At 40.4% G+C, this 21,303-nt stretch overlaps 1 protein-coding gene across 2 annotated transcripts in view; it reads right to left on the bottom strand.

Annotated features, from left to right (window-relative positions):
• Nucleotides 1-21,303, bottom strand: part of DNAJC1 (DnaJ heat shock protein family (Hsp40) member C1) — a 222,012-nt gene that overhangs the window by 11,386 nt on the left and 189,323 nt on the right. The gene's annotated exons all lie outside the window — the stretch shown is intronic.

The following is a 21,303-nucleotide window of genomic DNA, read 5'->3' as shown; positions in this document are numbered from 1 at the left end:
ACAAGAACTCACATCCCTGGACTCCTTCTAGTTCAATGACAGTTCTGTTATACAAGGCTGCCTCTTTTTATTTTTATTTTTTTAATACTTTAATTTCTGGGGTACATATGCACAACGGGGGCTGCCTCTTTTTTTTTTTTTTTTTTTTTTTTTTTTTTTTTGAGACAGAGTCTTGCTGTCGCCCAGGCTGGAGTGCAGTGGCGCGATCTCGGCTCACTGCAGGCTCCGCCCCCCAGGGTTCACGCCATTCTCCTGCCTCAGCCTCCCGAGTAGCTTGGACTACAGGTGCCCGCCACCTCGCCCGGCTAATTTTTTGTATTTTTAGTAGAGACGGGGTTTCACTGTGTTAGCCAGGATGGTCTCGATCTCCTGACCTCGTGATCTGCCCACCTCGGCCTCCCAAAGTGCTGGGATTACAGGCGTGAGCCACCGTGCCCGGCCAAGGGGGTTGCCTCTTAAAAGATACTACTTTCAAGGCGGGGCATGGTGGCTCATGCCTGTAATCCTAGCACTTTGGGAGGCCAAGGCGGGTGGATCACTTGAGGTCAGGAGCTCAAGACCAACCTGTCCAACATGGGGAAACCCCGTTTTTATTAAAATATAAAAAGTAGCTGGGCAAGGCGGTGGTTGCCTGTAATCCCAGCTACTTGGGAGGCTGAGGCAGGAGAATCGCTTGAACCCAGGAGGCGGAGGTTGCAGTAAGCTGACATTGCACCACTGCATTCCAGCCTGGGCATCAGAGTGAGACTCTGTTAAAAAAAAAAAAAAAGATACTACTTTCATTATGCAAACAGGTCATTTTTTAAACCTAGAATTTCCAGAAATTGAGTATCTTTCTTCACTGGAGAATATTCTACCACTGAGTATTGGAATCAGCGGGGAAAATGACATTTATGCTAATAGTGTTATAAGATAAAAGTCCTTCCTTTCTGCAACCTGGAAGGAAATCCTAAGAGCATCTGAGATTGACACTGGAGGAAGAATCTGTTGGTGGAGTGGGGCAGCTGCACCCAAGAACCAGGATACCTTTACACATATGAGTGTGGATCCACAGAAAGAATTTGGTCTGGTGGTAATTTTTTTTGTTTATATAAATGGTATCATATTTCATGTCTCATTCTATAGCTTGCTCTTTCTTCATTTAACAATGTCTTTGAGATCTACATATAGAATTGCCTTATTTTTCTTTTATCTTCTCTTTCTCTGTCACCTTATTTTGTTTGTTTTTAAAGAGATGTTGCTATGTTGCAGTCTTGCTATGTGGCCCAGAATGGCCTGTAACTCCTAGGCTCAAATGATCCTCCCACCTCAGCCTCCAGAGTAGCTGGGACTACAGGCATGAGTCACTGCACTTGGCTTTCTTTTTTAAAATTGAGATAAAATTTACAGAGTGTAATGTGCAGACTTTAAATGTACAATTTGATGAGTTTTGACCAAAAATCTCTGCCTATGTAACCAACATCACAATCAAATTACAGAACATTGACCGGGCACAGTGGCTCATGCCTGTAATCCCAGCACTTTGGGAGGCCAAAGCAGGCAGATCACTTGAGGTCAGGAGTTCGAGACCAGCCTGGTCAATATAGTAAAACCTGTCTCTACTAAAAATACAAAAATTATCCAGACATGGTGGCACACGCCTGTAATCCCAGCTATTTGGGAGGCTGAGGCAGCAGAACTGCTTGAACCCAAATGGTAGAGGTTGCAGTGAGCTGAGATCGCGTCACTACACTCCAGCCTGGGTGACAGAGCCAGACTCCATCTCAAAAAAAAAAAAAAAAAAAAAAAAAAAATTACAGAACATTCCTATTACTCCAGAAAGTTCCTTTGTGCCCCTTAATGCAATCCCTTTTTTTTTTTTTTTTTTTTGAGACAGAGTCTCGCTCTGTCACCCAGGCTGGAGTGCAGTGGCGCAATCTCGGCTCACTGCAAGCTCCGCCTCCCGGGTTCACGCCATTCTCCTGCCTCAGCCTCCCGAGTAGCTGGGACTACAGGCACCCGCCACCATGCCCGGCTAATTTTTTGTATTTTTTAGTAGAGACGGGGTTTCACCGTGGTCTCGATCTCCTGACCTCGTGATTCGCCCTCCTCGGCCTCCCAAAGTGCTGGGATTACAAGCGTGAGCCACCACGCCCGGCCCTTAATGCAATCTCTATCCTGCCACAGACAACCACTGTTCAGACTTCTATTGTATATTTTTAAAAAATATGGGGTTAAAGTTATTAATTTTTTTCAAATGAATAGTTAATTGCCCTAATGCACTTATCTAACAAGCCATCCTTTCCATTTATTTAAATTACGAATTTCATTAAAGTTATGTTTGGCTGTATACATGTGCTATTATATTTTTCTATATTTCTCTATCCCATTAATCCATGTATATTATCAAACCAACACTTCATGGCTTTAATGAAATTTGAAAGTAAAACGTCAGAAAGCATTATCATTAAGAGCCGACAGTCAGGCAGATCTGCTCTTCAGTCTTGGTTCCACCTCTCAGCTGAGTAACAGACAGCAATTTTCCATCCTTTCTCTGTTCCATATATTGCCCTCTGTAATGTGTGGATACCACTACTAAAACCATTTGCCTCTTATGGATGTTTTCAGTTTGAAACAAACCCTTAGCATGATACCTGGCAGACAGTAAAGGTTCAGTAAATATTATCTGTTATAATTGAAATAGATCATTTGTTTTCCATTCATACAAAGAGCAGAATTAGAACATTTAAAGCTGCTTGGAAACACTTTTCAATTTTGTTCCCTACCTTCCACTCTCTACAGATGACCTTGCTTCCTATTTAATGTAAACAAACTGAAGTTATCCAACATGAGCTTCCTTGACTTCTGAATTTCCCAGCTCAAAAATTTGATTGCCCCACCATATATCCATTCCTTCTTTTATCCTAATTCAAAGAAATAAATGCATTCCTTCCCCGTGAGGCTAAATCTGCCCCTTGAATCCTCACAGAGCTGTGCTCCATCAATTACTTGCTTTCATCTTCAACTTCCCCTGTCCATCAGATGCATCCCATAAATCTTCAAACTTAGCTCAAGTAGTCTACTCTAAAATCTTCCCTTGACCTTATCTTTTCTATTCTACTTGGCATTCCTGAGGGTCTCTCCTAGTTTTCCTTCTTTCTCTGAATGTTCCTCCACTGGCCTCTCCTATATACTCCTGCCTCTTGTTCCCTAATAGAAGTGTTCCTCAACATTCTACCCTTGCCATTCATGTTCTTTCCACTTTCTACACTGGTATCTCATCCCATCTATTCAATAATACTTTAGAAAAGAAATGATTAACCTACGTCTCTGGCCCTGACTTCTACCTTGGAATGCCAGTCTCATAGAAATTGACCACGCAACAATGGATCCTCAGATCTGAAAAGGACTTCACCTATGTAACATTAAGCTTACTATGCAATAGGCACTGTTCTAAAATAAGTTGTGTGTGTATACATATTCCTCACAGTAGCAATATTAGGTAGGCATAGAATTGTTATCCTGATTTTACAGAATCTGAGGCCCAGGGAGAATAAATAATATATCCAAGTTAAACAGTTAGTGAGAAGCTAAAACAAGCAAGGATCTAAAATTTTTGCTCTCGATTACCATAACATAACCACCTTTTAAATCCAAATCTTTCATTTTATAGAAGAAACATGCCAAGTGCTCTTTCTGCTATACTACACGGTTTCACTTTCTAACTGCCATTAAATCTCTCAGAGGTCTCCTAGTTCCTGAAACTAACCAAACCAAAAACTAAACTCATCAGTTTTTCTTTTTCTTTTTTTTTTGCTTTTGAGATGGAGTTTCCGCTCTTGTTGCCCAGGCTGGAGTGCAATGGAGTGATCCCAGCTCACTACAACCTCCGCCTCCCAGGTTCAAGCAATTCTCCTGCCTCAGCCTCCTGAGTAGCTGGGATTACTGGCATGAGCCACCACGCCCGGCTAATTTTGAATTTTTAGTAGAGATGGGGTTTCTCCATGTTTGTCAGGCTGGTCTTGAACTCCCAGCCTCAGGTGATCCACCCACCTCGGCCTCCCAAAGTGCTGGGATTACAGGCGTGGGCCACTGCGCCTGGCCTAAACTCATCAGTTTTTCTAATAAAAAAACTTCTCTGCTTTTCCTCCATTGCCTAATAGTTTTATTATCCAAGTCACTTAGGCTCAAAATCTAAGAGTCCATTTTTGGATTTTTCTCTCCTTCCCCAACCAGTTGCTTCACAGTATCAATTCCATTTGTTCCCTTCTCTCTCAGACCTCCACCACCTGCACTAGTCCTTCATTCTCACTTGACCAAACTAATATAACACCTTCTAACAGGTCCCTAACTTAATTAAAAGTTAATAATTAATGACTGATACTGAGCATTTTTTCATGTGTTTATTGGACATTTGTGTATCTTCCTTGGAGGAATATCTATTCATATCCTGTATCCATTGCTTATGTGGGTCATTTAACTTTTTATTATTGAGTTGTAAGGTTATTTTTTTCTTCCTTTTTTTTTTTTTTTTGAGATGGAGTCTAGCTCTGTCGCCCAGGCTGCAGTGCAGTGGCACGATCTCGGCTCACTGCAGCCTCCACCTCCAAGGTTCAAGTGATTCTCCCACCTCAGCCTCGCAAGTAAAGGGACTACAGGCATGTGCCAACATGCCCGGCTAATTTTTTGTATTTTTAGTAGAGATGGGGTTTCACCATGTTGGTCAGGCTGGTCTCAAACTCCTGACCTGAGGTGATCCGCCCGCCTCGGCCTCCCAAAGTGCTGGGATTACAGGCGTGAGCCACCACACCTGGCGAGTTGTAAGATTCTTGATGTGCTCTAGGTACATGTACTTTTATCAGACATAAGATGTGCAAATAAGTTCTCCCATTCTTTGGGTTGCCTTTTCACTTTCTTGATGGTGTCCTTTGACTCACATAAGTTTTTAATTTTGCTGAGGTCCAATTTATCTATTTTTTAAATTTTGAAGTTTTTGGTTGCTTGTGCCTTTGGTGTCATATCTAAGAATCCTCTGCCAAATCTAAGGTCAAGAAGACTTAAGAGTTCCAAATTAAATTAGACTTTAATTTCTTTCAACAATGTTATATAGTTTTCAAAGTTAAAGTTTTTCACTTCTTTTGTTTAATTTATTCCTAAGTATGTTATTCTTTTTGATGCAATTATGAATGTAATTATTAATTTCATTTTCAAGTTGTTCATTGTAAATGTAAAAAAATAAAACTGATTTTTGTAATATTGTTATGTATCCTGCAACCTTGCTAAACTCATTTATTAGTTCCAATTTTTTTTAGTGCATTTCTCAAGATTTTCTATATATAAAATCATGCCATCTGCAACTAGATAATTTTACTTCTTTTTTTCCATCTTATTTCTTTTTCTTGCCTAAATGCCCTGGCTAAGACTTCAATACAATGCTGAATAGAAGAAGCAAGCGCAGACATCCTTAATTTGTTCTTGATCTTAGCAGGAAAGCATTCTTTCACCAGTAAACATGGTGTTGTGGGTTTTTAGTAGATGGTCTTTTATCTGGTTGAGATACTTCTTTTTTATTCCTAGTCTGCTGAGTGTTTTTATAGTGCAACGGTGTTGGGTTTTGTCAAACACTTTTTTTTTTTGAGACGCAGTCTCGCTCTGTTGCCCAGGCTGCAGTGCAATAGCACGATCTCGGCTCACTGCAACCTCTGTCTCTAGGTTCAAGTAATTCTCCTGCCTCAGCCTCCCGAGTAGCTGGGATTACAGGTGCGTGCCACCACACCTGGCTATATTTTGTATTTTTAGTAGAGATGGGGTTTCACCACAATTGGCCAGGCTGACCTTGAACTGCTGACCTCAGGTGATCAGCCTGCCCTGGTCTCCCAAAGTGTTGGTATTACAGGTGGGAGCCACTGAGTCCGGTTCAAACACTTCTCTTGAGATGATTGTGTGATGCTGCTTTTTATTCTATTGACATGAGGTATTTACATTAATTGATCTTGAGATGTTTAACTAACCTTGTGTTCCATGGTTAAATGCCACTTGATCATGGTAATAAACGTTTTGTTTGTTTGTTTTTAGATAAATCTTCACCCAGGCTGAAGTACAGTGGTGTGATCAAAGCTCACTGCATCCTTCAATTCCTGGGCTCAAAGGATTCCCCATGCTTAGCCTCCTGAGGAGCTGCAACTACAGGTGCACACCACCAGGCCCAGCTTCATGGTGATAATTCTTTTTATAAGTTGCTGAATTCAGTTTAGTGGTATTTTTTGAGATTTTTTTGCATCCATATTTATAAAACCATTGGTCTGTAGTTTTCTTGTGATGTCTTTGGTTTTGCATCAAGGTAATACTCCCATCATAAAATGAGCTGAGAAATATTCACCCCTCTTCTTTTTCTTTTTTTTTTGAGAGCGCTGGAATTTTTTAAATGTTTGGTAGAATTCAGTGGTGAAACTATCTGGACTTGGACTTTTCATTGTATATAGGTTTTTGATAACTAATTCAACCTTTTTACTAATTATAAGTCTATCTATTAAAATTGTCTGTTTCTGATTCAGTTTTAGCAGTTTGTATCTTTCTAGGAATTTATTCATTTCACTTCTATTAGAAAAACAGCCATCTAATTTCTTGACATACATTTATTCATGGTTGTATTCCTTTATAATCCTTTTTATTTATATAAGATTGGCAGTAATGCCCTTTTTTTTGACCCTAGAAATTTGAGTCCTTTCTCTTTTTTTCTTGGTTAATTACTTACTTACATGCATGTTAATTTTCTTGAAATTTTCCAAGAATCAGCTTTTGGTTTCACTGATTTTCTCTATTTTTTTTTTTACTGTTCTCCATTTCTTCCATTTCTGCTTGTATTAGTCTGCTCTCGCATGGCTATAAAGAAATGCCTGAGACTGGTAATTTATAAAGAAAAGAGACTGAATTGGCTCATGGTTTCACAAGCTGTACAGGAAGCATGGCAGCATCTGCTTGGCTTCTGGGGAAGCCTCAGGAAACTTACAGTCATGGCAGAAGGCAAACTAGGAGGCAGCACTTCACATGGCCAGAGCAGGAGGAACAGAGAGTGAGGGGGAGATGGTGTATACTTTTAAACAACTAGATCTTGTGAGACCTCTATCACGAGAACACCACCAAAGGGGGAAATCCAACCCCATGATCCAATCACCTCCCACAAGGACCTACCTCCAACATTGGGGATTACAGTTTAATATAGAATTGGTGGAGACACAGATCCAAACCATATCACTCACTGCCCTGCTTTTTGTTATTTTCTTTTTTCTGTGTGCTTTGGGTATAGTTTGTTCTTCTTCTAGCGTCTTAAGGTGGAAAGGTTAATGATCTGAGATCTTTCTTCTTTCTTACATAGGCATTTATAGCTATAAATTTCCCTCTAGGAAGTGTGCTAGCTGCATTCCTTGAGTCTTGGTATATCATGTCTTATTTTCATTCATCTCTGATAATATTCCAATTTCCCTCATGATTTCTTCCATGATCCACTGATTATTTAGGAGTGTGTTAATTCCCAAACATCTGTTGATTTGCCCAGATTTTTTTTTCCTGATACTGATTTCTAATTTCATTCCACTGGAATTAAAGAACATACTGTGCATTATTTCTATCCTTTTAAACTTACTGATGTTTGTTGATGTCCTAGCATATAGTGTATCCTGGACAATGTTCCATGTGTAAAGAAAAATGTATATTCTATTGTTAGACGGCGTGTTTTAGAAATACGTTAGGTGAAAAGGAGGTATTGAAATTTCCAACCATTATTGTTTAACTGTCCATCTCTTCCTTCAATTCTGTCAGTTTTTGCATCATGTGTTTTGGTGTTCTGTTATCAGGTGCATATATATTTATAATTGCTGTATCTTCCTGAATTGGCCTTTTTATAAATGTCCCTCTTTAGTAATTTTTTTTTTTTTTTTGAGACGGAGTCTCACTCTGTCACCCAGGCTGGAGTGCAGTGGCGTGATCTCGGCTCACTGCAAGATCCGCCTCCCGGGTTCACGCCATTCTCCTGCCTCAGCCTCTCCGAGTAGCTGGGACTACAGGCGCCCGCCACAACGCCCGACTAATTTTTTGTATTTTTAGTAGAGACGGGGTTTCACCGTGGTCTCGATCTCCTGACCTCGTGATCCGCCCGCCTTGGCCTCCCAAAGTGCTGGGATTACAAGCGTGAGCCACCGCGCCCGGCTAGTAATTTTTTTTTTGCTTTAAAGATTACTAGAGGACACACAAAGATGTATAAAGATACAGAATGTATTGCATTTTACCTAAATAATAAATCAAGCACAATAGCATAATTCTAAGAAAAGCTTATGTTTTATCTTGTAGAATTTAAATTTTTCTCTGCTTCCTGCCTGGATCCATAAGTTGTGACATATATGGTCACACAAGGAATTCATATAAACTTTTCATTTGAGGTCAACTGGCAAAGTCACAAATACACGTGACCTCAGAATCTCATAACCTGAGATTCATATAACTCTCTAACATCTTAAAGTCATGCTACAGCCTTTCATATACATTGCTTTTTCATCTTATATGAAAAACTAATATATTAAACATATTAATATGTTTTCTCCTCTCTGTTGCCCAGGCTGGAGTGCAGTGGTGTAATCTCAGCTCACTACAAGCTCCGCCTCCTGGGTTCATGCCATTCTCCTGCCTCAGCCTCCCCAGTAGCTGGGACTACAGGTGTACACCACCATGCCTGGCTAATTTTTGTTGTATTTTTTAGTAGAGACAGGGTTTCACTATGTTAGCCAGGATGGTCTCGATCTCCTGACCTAGTGATCTGCCCGCCTCAGCCTCCCAAAGTGCTGGGATTACAGGCATGAGCCACTGTGCGTGGCCTAAACATATTAATATATTTTCTTATAGCCAAATAGATTCCTAACATCAGAATCCTGCCCAGTAAATACATTCCAATGGCACGTGGGGATGAATTACCTTAGAGAATCATTCACCTAGCGTTGATATTCTAGTATCACAACAAAGCCTTTACTGACTTAAGGTTTCCTGATACATAGTCAAGAACAAGCTTCCTGTTTCTACAGAGTCAAGGACTCAGTTTGAGAATAGTTAGAGTTGCCTTATGCTGGTAGTAGATTCTGAATAAAGCATCTATCACAATTTAGCTTATCCATCACACATAATCTGAGTCCTTCAGATCATTATTGTCAAATAATGGAAATGATGTGATGTCACTGTTGTCATTTTGCAGCCATACCTTTTTTTTTCTCACTTAAAAGGCAACTTAGAACTTACAACAGGTTCATTAGATAGAAGCAAAGCACAGTCGATTTTCCAATGCTGTGTGGTCCAATGTTCATATTCAAGTTAGTTTGCAAACTCTACATCTCCTGCTGTCATAAGACAGTTTCACAAAAACGTTAACTGCAAGTGACTTTTTTTTTTTTTTTTGAGAATTTCCTCTCTCACTAGTTTTTGTCTTGGGAAGAGCCATATCCATGGCAGATGATGGCAAAATATTTTTGTTTGGGGGCAGGTTTGGCATCCTCAAATGATCATTTATGATTCTAGGTAAAGAAGTTTCCAAATAAGTAGTGGTCTAATATGAAACTCAATGCCTAGGGTGACTCAGTAAGATAGTAAGTCACTTTGGGAAAGTAAATTCATCTTTCCATGACCACGGTCATCACCAAATTGATGTCTCTCCTTTAGATCTGAATGACTTTCAATAAAGTGGGTACCAATTTACTCTCAAAATGTTTAGTGTTTATTTTCTCATATAGTACATAATAAATTGTTCAGCTAGTCATTCTATTTTTATATCATGTGCAGTTTCAGAAGATATAGGACTTTTTTGTAGCCTCGTCTTGGGAGAAGACATTTATTCCTTATATAGGTTTCATACAGATGAGGCCTCCCCCTTCTTCTTTGGTATCTGAGAAACTAATATTGTGGGCTACTGGCTTGGGTGGGCTTTTTGACAATCCAATGTGTATTAATAAATAGTCACATGGATTGTAACTGTGGTGGAATATGTTTCACCACATTGTGATTCCAAGCAGAAAACACTTTCTAACTCTTCTTCCTAATGCCCAAATTTATCTTTAGAATGCTTATGAAATTGGCGTCCTATGATCTAAGTTTGTGACTTATGATAGGTAAGGGTAGAGTGAATGAAAAAAAACTAAAATAGGTTGCATTCCCTCTAATAAAAACACTGTAGGTTGCATTCCCTCTAGTAAAAACATTGATGAAATCAACAGAAAATTAAATCAGCAAATTGAAAACTATAGTTCACAGGCCAGAGCTAGGATCAGTCAACAGTTACATGGTTACATATTTCTGTTCAATGTAAAGAAGAATTTTCCAATTTTCTGAGCTATATAAAGTATATGTTCATATTTTTGGCACCTTCAGGTAACTCATAAAATAAGTACTGAATCTGGAAAATAACCTTAACTCATATTTTTCAAATTCTGGCTGTCAGTGATATTTTAAGTATTACTCTCGTAAAAAAAATTACGTAACTGTGAAGTTCATTATTTTCATTTGTTAAATTAACTCTTGGTCAAATTTCCACTTGAATTTAGCCCTCATTACAAGTAAGAACTACTACAGCATTCACATACAAAGCATGTTCTATTACCTGAACATTAAATAAAACACTTTGAAAAATTATTTTTTTCTCCTCTCCCTTCTCCTCCTAAATAAGCCACCTGAAAAATGTTTCCAACTGGTAGAAAGCAGTGGTGCTCATTCTTGTTATTCCTCTAATGCCTTTAAACTTTTCTGTGGATTATCTGTCTAGATAGAAAAATATGAGATGATAATAGTGTTCATCTTAACTTTTAAAAGAGAAGGTCTTTGATTAACTGATTACCTCTATAAGCAATGTGGATAGCCATTTCCTGGGAGAAAACACTTATGCAAAAAGACAATTGTGTAGTTTTGTAGATACTGTTACTCTACCAGTGAACACCGTAACAACATAACACATATTCACCATATTATTCTCTTCTAAATGGTTTCCCCAAATTTTAAGACAAGGAGGCAATTTTAAATTGCATTAACATGTAACAGCTCAGGTATCACCATTCTATTGACTTGCTGCATTCTTAACTATACATAAGAAGTTGTTATGTATAAATCAGAGTAATAAAATAAATCCTTACGCCGGGCGTGGTGGCTCACGCTTGTAATCCCAGCACTTTGGGAGGCCGAGGTGGGCGGATCACGAGGTCAGGAGATCGAGACCACAGTGAAACCCCGTCTCTACTAAAAATACAAAAAATTAGCCTGGCGTGGTGGCGGGCGCCTGTAGTCCCAGCTACTCGGAGAGGCTGAGGCAGGAGAATGGCGTGAACCTGGGAGGCGGAGCTTGCAGTGAGCCGAGACCGCGCCACTGCACTCCAGCCTGGGCAACAGAGCGAGACTCCGTCTCAAAAAAAAAAAAAAATAAATAAATAAATCCTTACTAGGCAGTATGATAACATCACCAGACCACAGACTATGAGCTAAACCAGTTCTTTTATGAATATCATTAATAGTATTCAAAGTGTATGTGATTATAACTGGTAAATTAGATACAGGGTTTAAAGTAGATGCTATCCTTTTGGTAAGATAAAGGGCTCTGATGAGTGAGTACAAATTACAAATTCAGTATACTAGTAACATAGAACACCTAATAGGATCCAAAGACTATATAAGAATCTTAAATAGGAGATATAGAAAGAAAAGATTTCTTGTAATCTGCAAATATACTTTGCCTTAATGAGTCACTAAAGAAGATGAAAAAGTGTTCCATTAGAGCTTAATGAGTCCTTGAATATTTCTGTGGTTCAAATATTCAAAAGGGTGCCTGTGAGAGCCACCGCTTGCAGAATCCCTTAGGAGCATAGCCACATAAACTGGCCAGTCTCTCAGGACATGAAATACCTTGCTCTCAAATTTACCCCCTTCAGCCCAGCACCTCAGGAAACCAAGTGATTTCACTTTGAAGATATTATCAGATCAAGATATGACAAAGAACAGTGCTGCCACATATGCAGGGTTTGAAATCATGTTTTTGCTAAACCAAAAGGGCAACATGGCCTAAGAAAGAGTCAGAATGGTCTGAGTTCTAGGCCTGGGCTGACATTAACTAGTTTTGGGGGCTACTTTATCTCTTTTTAAAACTCATATCTGTAACAAAAGTGATAATGTGATTTACAATTGCATAATGGTTCACTAATATTAACAAGGCATTTTCATAAGACTGTCACATTTCATCCTCCAACTACCTTGTAAAATTGATATCACAGGCTGGGCATGGTGGCTCATGCCTGTAATCCCAGTACTTTGGGAGTCCAAGGTGGGTGGATCACCTGAGGTCAGGAGTTCAAGACCAGCCTGGCCAACATGGTGAAACCACATCTCTATTAAAAAATACAAAAATTAGCTGGGTGTGGTAGGGCACACTTGTAGTCCCGGCTACTTGAGAGCCTGAGGCATGAGAATAGCTTGAACCCGGGAGGCGGAGGTTGCAGTGAGCCAAGATGGCACCACACCACTGCACTCCAGCCTGGGCGACAGAGTGAGACTCCGTCTCAAAAAAGAAAAAAAAAATGCTGATATTACAGATGAAAAAAACTGACTGAAGCTCAGAGTGATGTGAGGACCTGCAAAGTCATATACTGGAGTCAGAACATCTAACGCAGGTTTCCTTTTAAATCCTGTTTTCTTCCCACTTTACATCTTTGCCCATAAAACAAAAGGACTGCATTCATGATTTCCTTTTGGTTCAAATATCGTGTGGGTCACTGGATGTCACCTTACTTAATGAAATATCCCAAATACCAAAGATTTATTAAGTATTGACTTAGTACATCACTGTACTGAGAATGGTAGTTTGTATATGCAAGGTATTATCCTATCCATTTCAAGGGGCTTACAATTGGGCTATTTACTTGCATATTCATTCAAGAGACTGCAGATTAATTAGAACTGTACTTACAAGAAAAAAAAATTAGGGAGTGTTCCGAGATGGCCGAATAGGAACAGCTCCAGTCTACAGCTCCCAGTGTGAGTGACGGAGAAGACAGGTGATTTCTGCATTTCCAACTGAGGTACTGGGTTCATCTCACTGGGGCTTGTCAGACAGTGGGTGCAGGACAGCAGGTACAGCCCCCCAAGCGTGAGCTGAAGCAGGGTGAGGCATTGCCTCACCCAGGAAGTGCAAAGGGTCCGGGAATTCCCTTTCCTAGCCAAGGGAAGCTGTGACAGACAGCACCTGGAAAATTGGGTCACTCCCACCCTAATACTGCGCTTTTCCAACAGTCATAGTGAACGGCACACCAGGAGATTATATCCCACAGCTGGCTTGGACAGTCCCATGCCCATGGAGCCTCGCTCATCGCTAGCACAGCAGTCTGAGATCGAACTGCAAGATGGCAGCGAGGCTGGGGGAGGGGCATCTGCCACTGCTGAGGCTTGAGTAGGTAAACAAAGCAGCCAGGAAGCTCAAACTGGGTGGAGCCCACTGCAGCTCAAGGAGGCCTGCCTGCCTCTGTAGACTCCACCTCTGGAGAAAGGGCATAGCCAAACAAAAGGCAGCAGAAACCTTTGCAGACTTAAATGTCCCTGTGTGACAGCTTTGAAGAGAGTAGTGGTTCTCCCAGAACGGAGTTTGAGATATGAGAACGGACAGACTGCCTCCTCAAGTGGGTCCTTGACCCCCGAGTAGCCTGTCTGGGAGGCACCTCCCAGTAGGGGCCAACTGACACCTCACACGGCCAGGTACTCCTCTGAGACAAAACTTCCAGAGGAATGATCAGGCAGCAACATTTGCTGTTCTGCAATATCTGCTGTTCTGCAGCCTCTGCTGGTGATACCTAGGAAAACAGGGTAAGGAGTGGACCTCCAGCAAACTCCAACAGACCTGCTGCTGAGGGTCCTGACTGTTAGAAGGAAAACTAACAAACAGAAAGGACATCCACACCAAAACCCCATCTGTACGTCACCATCATCAAAGACCAAAGGTAGATAAAAACCACAAAGATGGGGAGAAACCAGACCAGAAAAGCTAAGAATTCTAAAAATCAGAGCAACTCTCCTCCTCCAAAGGAACACAGCTCCTTGCCAGCAACGGAACAAAGGTGGACGCAGAATGACTTTGATGAGTTGAGAGAGGGCTTCAGATAATCAAACTTCTCCGAGCTAAAGGAGGATGTTCGAACCCATCACAAAGAAGCCAAAAACCTTGAAAAAATATTAGACGAATGGCTAACTAGAATAACCAGTGTAGAGAAGACCTCAAATGACCTGATGGAGCTGAAAACCATGGCAAGAGAACTACGTGATGCATGCACAAGCTTCAGTAGCCGATTTGATCAACTGGAAGAAAGGATATCAGTGACTGAAGATCAAATGAATGAAATGAGGCAAGAAGATAAGTTTAGAGAAAAAAGAGTAAAAAGAAACAAACAAAGCCTCCAAGAAATATGGGACTATATGAAAAGACCAAATTTACATCTGATTGGTGTATCTGAAAGTGATGGGGAGAATGGAACCAAGTTGGAAAACACTCTTCAGGATTTCATCTAGGAGAACTTCCCCAACCTAGCAAGGCAGGCCAACATTCAAATTCAGGAAACACAGAGAACGCCACAAAGATACTCCTTGAGAAGAGCAACTCCAACACACACAATTGTCAGATTCACCAAAGTTGAAATGAAGGAAAAAATGTTAAGGGCAGCCAGAGAGAAAGGTTGGGTTACCCACAAAGGGAAGCCCATCAGACTGACAGTAGATCTCTTGGCAGAAACTCTACAAGCCAGAAGACAGTGGGGGCCAATATTCAACATTCTTAAAGAAAAAGAATTTTCAACCCAGAATTTCATATCCAGCCAAACTAAGCTTCATAAGTGAAGGAGAAATAAAATCCTTTACAGACGAGCAAATGCTGAGAGATTCTGTCACCACCAGGCCTGCCTTACAAGAGCTCCTGAAGGAAGCACTAAACATGGAAAGGAACAACCAGTACCAGCCACTGCAAAAACATGCCAAATTGTGAAGACCATCGATGCTAGGAAGAAACTGCATCAACTAATGAGCAAAATAACCAGCTAACACCATAATGACAGGATCAAATTCACACATAACAATATTAACCTTAAATGTAAATGGGCTAAATGCTCCAATTAAAAGACACAGACTGGCAAATTGGACAGAGTCAAGACCCACCAGTGTGCTGTATTCAGGAGACCCATCTCATGTGCAGAGACACACATAGGCTCAAAATAAAGAGATGGAGGAAGATCTACCAAGCAAATGGAAAAGAAACAAACAAACAAAAAGCAGGGGTTGCAATCCTAGTCTCTGATAAAATAGACTTTAAACCAACAAAGATCAAAAGAGATAAGGCTATTATGCAATGGTAAAAGGATCAATTCAACAAGAAGAGCTAACTATCCTAAATATATATGCACCCTATACAAGAGCACCCAGATTCATAAAGCAAGTACTTAGAGACATACGAAGAGACTTAAACTGCCACACAATAGTAATGGGAGACTTTAACACCCCACTGTCAACATTAGACAGATCAACGAGACAGAAAGTTAACAAGGATATCCAGGAATTGAACTCAGCTCTGCACCAAGCGGACCTAATAGGCATCGACAGAACTCTCCACCCCAAATCATATACATTCTTCTCAGCAACACATCGCACTTATTCCAAAATTGACCACACAGTTAGAAGTAAAGCACTCCTCAGCAAATGTAAAAGAACAGAAATTATAACAAACTGTCTCTCAGACCACAGTGCAATCAAACTAGAACTCAGGATTAAGAAACTCACTCACCGGGCGCGGTGGCTCACGCCTGTAATCCCAGCACTTTGGGAGGCAGAGGCGGGTGGATCACGAGGTCAGGAGATTGAGACCATCCTGCCTAACACGGTGAAACCCCGTCTCTACTAAAAATACAAAAAATTAGCCGGGCATGGTGGCAGGCGCCTGTAGTCCCAGCTACTCAGGAGGCTGAGGCAGGAGAATGGCATGAACCTGTGAGGCGGAGCTTTCAGTGAGCCGAGATTGCGCCACTGCACTCCAGCCTGGGTGACAGAGTGCGACTGTCTCAAAAAAAAAAGAAACTCACTCAAAACCGCTCAACTACATGGAAACTGAACAACCTGCTCCTGAATGACTACATAAAGAAATGAAGGCAGAAATACATACGTTCTTTGAAACCAATGAGAACAAAGACACAACATACCAGAATCTCTGGGACACATTTAAAGCAGTGAGTAGAGGGAAATTTATAGCACTGAATGCCCACAAGAGAAAGCAGGAAAGATCTAAAATTGACACCCTAACACCACAGTTAAAAGAACTAGAGAAGCAAGAGCAAACACATTCAGAAGCTAGCAGAAGGCAAGAAATAACTAAGATCAGAGTGGAACTGAAGGAGACAGAGACACAAAAAATCCTTCAAAAAAAAAATCAATGAATCCAGAAGCTGGTTTTTTGAAAAGATCAACAAAATTGATAGACTGCTAGCAAGACTAATGAAGAAGAAAACAGAGAAGAATCAAATAGATGCAATAAAAAAATGATAAAGGGGATATCACCATTGATCCCACAGAAATACAAACTACCATCAGAGAATACTATAAATTCCTCTATGCAAATAAACTAGAAAATCTAGAACAAATGGATAAATTCCTGGACACATACACCCTCCCAAGACTAAACCAGGAAGAAGTGGAATCTCTGAATAGACCAATAACAGGCTCTGAAATTGAGGCAATAATTAATAGCCTACCAACCAAAAAAAGTCCAGGACCAGATGGATTCACAGCTGAATTCTACCAGAGGTACAAAGAGGAGCTGGTACCATTCCTTCTGAAACTATTCCAATCAACAGAAAAAGAGGGAATCCTCCCTAACTCATTTTACGAGGCTAGCATCATCCTGATACCGAAGCCTGGCAGAGACACAACAAAAAAAGAGAATTTTAGACCAATATCCCTGACGAATATCGATGCAAAAATCCTCAATAAGATACTGGCAAACCGAATCCAGCAGCACACCAAAAAGCTTATCCACCATGATCAAGTGGGCTTCATCCCTGGGATGCAAGGCTGGTTCAACATATGCAAATCAATAAACATAATCCATCATATAAACAGAACCAACAACAAAAACCACATGATTATCTCAATAGATGCAGAAAGGCGTTTGACAAAATTCAACAGCCCTTCATGCTAAAAACCGTCAATAAATTAGGTATTGATGGAATGTATCTCAAAATAGAAGAGCTATTTATGACAAACCCACAGCCAATATCATACTGAATGGACAAAAACTGGAAGCATTCCGTTTGAAAACTGGCACAAGACAGGGATGCCCTCTTTCACCACTCCTAATCAACATAGTGTTGGAAGTTTTGGCCAGGGCAATCAGGCAGGAGAAAGAAACAAAGGGTATTCAATTAGGAAAAGAGGAAGTCAAACTGTCCCTGTTTGCAGATGACATGATTGTATATTTAGAAAACCCCATCATCTGAGCCCAAAATCTCCTTAAGCTGATAAGCAACTTCAGCAAAGTCTCAGGATACAAAATCAATGTGCAAAAATCACAAGCATTCCTATACACCAATAACAGACAAACAGAGAGCCAAATCATGAGTGAACTCCCATTCACAATTGCTTCAAACAGAATAAAATACCTAGGAATCCAACTTATGAGGGATGTGAAGGACCTCTTCAAGGAGAACTACAAGCCACTGCTCAATGAAATAAAAGAGGACACAAACAAATGAAAGAACATTCCATGCTCATGGATAGGAGGAATCAATATTGTGACAATGGCCATACTGCCCAAGGTAATTTATAGATTCAATGCCATCCCCATCAAGCTACCAATGACTTTCTTCACAGAATTGGAAAAAACTACTTTAAAGTTCATATGGAACCAAAAAAGAGCCCACATTGCCAAGACGATCCTAAGCAAAAAGAACAAAGCTGGAGGTATCACACTACCTGACTTCAAACTATACTACAAGGCTACAGTAACCAAAACAGCATGGTACTGGTACCAAAACAGAGATACAGACCAATGGAACAGAACGGAGCCCTCAGAAATAATACCACACATCTACAACCATCTGATCTTTGACAAACCTGACAAAAACAAGAAATGGGGAAAGGATTCCCTATTTAATAAATGGTGCTGGGAAAACTGGCTAGCCATATGTAGAAAGCTGAAACTGCATCCCTTCCTTACACTTTATACTAAAATTAATTCAAGGTGGATTAAAGACTTACATGTTAGACCTAAAACCATAAAAACCCTAGAAGAAAACCTAGGCAATACCCTTCAGGACATAGGCATGGGCAAGGACTTCATATCTAAAACACCAAAAGCAATGGCAACAAAAGCCACAATTGACAAATGGGATCTAAGTAAACTAAAGAGCTTCTGCACAGCAAAACAAACTACCGTCAGAGTGAACAGGCAACCTACAAAATGGGAGAAAATTTTTGCAATCTACCCATCTGACAAAGGGCTAATATCTAGAATCTACAAAGAACTTAAACAAATTTACAAGAAAAAAACAACCCCATCAAAAAGTGGGCAAAGGATATGAACAGACACTTCACAAAAGAAGACATTTATGCAGCCAACAGATGCATGAAAAAATGCTCATCATCAGTGGCCATCAGAGAAATGCAAATCAAAACCACAATGAAATACCATCTCAGACCAGTTAGAATGGTGATCATTAAAAAGTCAGGAAACAATAGATGCTGGAGAGGATGTGGAGAAATAGGAACACTTTTACACTGTTGGTGGGAGTGTAAACTAGTTCAACCATTGTGGAAGTTAGTGTGGTGATTCCTCAAGGATCTAGAACTAGAAATACCATTTGACCCAGCCATCCCATTACTGGGTATATACCCAAAGGACTATAAATCATGCTGCTATAAAGACACATGCACATGTATGTTTATAGTGGCACTATTCACAATAGCAAAGACTTGGAACCAACCCAAATGTCCATCAATGATAGACTGGATTAAGAAAATGTGGCACATATACACCATGGAATACTATGCAGTCATAAAAAGGATGAGTTCATGTCCTTTGTAGTGACATGGATAAAGCTGGAAACCATCATTCTGAGCAAACTAACACAAGGACAGAAAACCAAACACCACATGTTCTCACACACAGGTGGGAACTGAACAATGAGAACACCTGGACATAGGAAGGGGAACATCACACACCGGGGCCTGTCATGGGGTGGCGGCAGTGGGGAGGGATAGCATTAGGAGATATACCTAATGTAAATGACGAGTTAATGGGTGCAGCACACCAACATGGCACATGTATACATATGTAACAAACCTGCATGTTGTGCAGATGTACCCTAGAACTTAAAATATAATAATAAAAAAAAAAGAAAAAAAAATCAGCTTTTTGCTTTAAAAAAGTCTTATTTGTAAATCAATAGTGGCCAAAGCAAAGAAATAGCAGTCCAAACAGGCTTGTGCGCTGGCAGTTTGAGGGTCTGGCCTCACCTCTCAAGAAAGAGGCCAATTCTATACTCTTAAGCTGCATTACTGCCAATTTCCCATTGTGTGGAGGTAGTCAGGATGCTAGGCCTTTGTACTTCAATTTCCCCAGTGTGCATCAGATGTATCTGCCAGTGATATTTGTCACCCTACTAATTTGCAAGGATTGAAAGAATCCAGCAGGCTTGGTAGGTATCTCGTTCCTCTCTCTCAACTACTGCCTTTGCTCCTTTTCAAGGTGTGTCCTCTGTGGAAGAAGAAAACTGAAGGAGGATATTCTCTGGTCCAAGGCCTGTAAGTAGTTGTTACTCCTTTACCAGAACATTTGAATTAGCTTTCCATGTCCTTTGACAGGGGAGAGTAGGCAGTCAAAAATATAACAAAATTCTAGAGATGGCTCTAGAATTCCTTTGAAAAATAAAACTGTCTTTGTTGAAGGGATAGTCTGGCAAGTGTTCCAAGTGGAAGCTGAATGCTCTCCCTGCCCTCCTGGGCCTAGATGGCAACTGCCACCTGGACATCAGAGGAAAAGGCAAAGTACTCTGTAGAACACAGGAAAGAACCCAGGTTGAGGGTTAATCTGGAAGACAGAAAGTGACAGGAAATGGAAGGCAGAGGAAGATGAAAAAAGATAGAAAAGGAGGAGGGGAAGGGAGAAAAGCAACTGGAAATTGTATGACTAAGAAGGGCACTGGACCACAGTGATATCTATAACTAGTATGTAATGTATGGATTTTAAATTGTTTGTTATAGAGCGTTCCTCCATTTCCCCTGTAAGATCACTAGGAATGTTGATCACTGTGTAAACTTCAGGCTCCATTTAACCTAGATCCACTCCTGCTCATTAATGCTTTTGGATAAGTAGATTCTTTTTGAGAAATTCACTGTCATATAGTACAAAGGGGACACACCAGGATACAGGGGCGTGAAGCAAGAGGAGTGCACACCTTGGGAATTAACACACATAATGGGAAGATTTTTAGATGTTCACGGACTATAGAGTTATCGGTGGTCTTAGCCCATTGATTCTAGATCTCTAAGAGGCAGAGAGGTCCATCTGACACCTGAGTTACAATATGATAAAGATAAGGGAAAAGAGTAATTCCAGATCGTACATTAAGTTGTTTACTATGTAAATTCAGGCATTTAATCTAACATTTGGGTAACTTCAGATTTCCCACCCATAACAATCTCTTGAAAATTCATTTCAGATCTAATGATGAGGTTTTGATTTTAAAATGGGAATATATATATATATAGAGAGAGAGAGAGAGAGAGAAAGAGAGAGAGAGAGATGGAGTCTTGCTCTGTCGCCCAGGCTGGAGTACAGTGACATGATCTTGGCTCACTGCAGCCTCTGCCTCCTAGGTTCAAGTGATTCTAATGCCTCAGCCTCCCGAGTAGCAGGCGTATGCCACCACACCGGCTAATTTTTGTATTTTTAGTAGAGACAGAGTTTCACCATTTGGCCAGCCTGGTCTCGAACTCCTGATCTCAGGAGATCCACCTTGGCCTCCCAAAGTTCTAGGATTATAGGCATGAGCCACTGTGCCTGGAATAAAACGGGAATTTCTATCAATCCAATTACCTTCTATCCCTTCCTGATATTGCTGTTGTTATTTTCTTGGTACTAATGAAAATTATAATCTTGTTTGTTGTATAGCTTTTACATATTTATATTTGACAATAAAGGAGGGAGTATGTAATAAATAATATTAACAACCTATGCCAATTTATTTCAAGATTTAGTTTAATGGGATACATTCCTAGAAAAATCAA

This window comes from Nomascus leucogenys, chromosome 9 (assembly GCF_006542625.1).
Source record: "Nomascus leucogenys isolate Asia chromosome 9, Asia_NLE_v1, whole genome shotgun sequence".
In the NCBI taxonomy this organism is placed as follows: domain Eukaryota; kingdom Metazoa; phylum Chordata; class Mammalia; order Primates; family Hylobatidae; genus Nomascus; species Nomascus leucogenys.
Note: the sequence above shows the minus strand (reverse complement) of the source record. Positions and strands in the feature narration are given on the sequence as shown.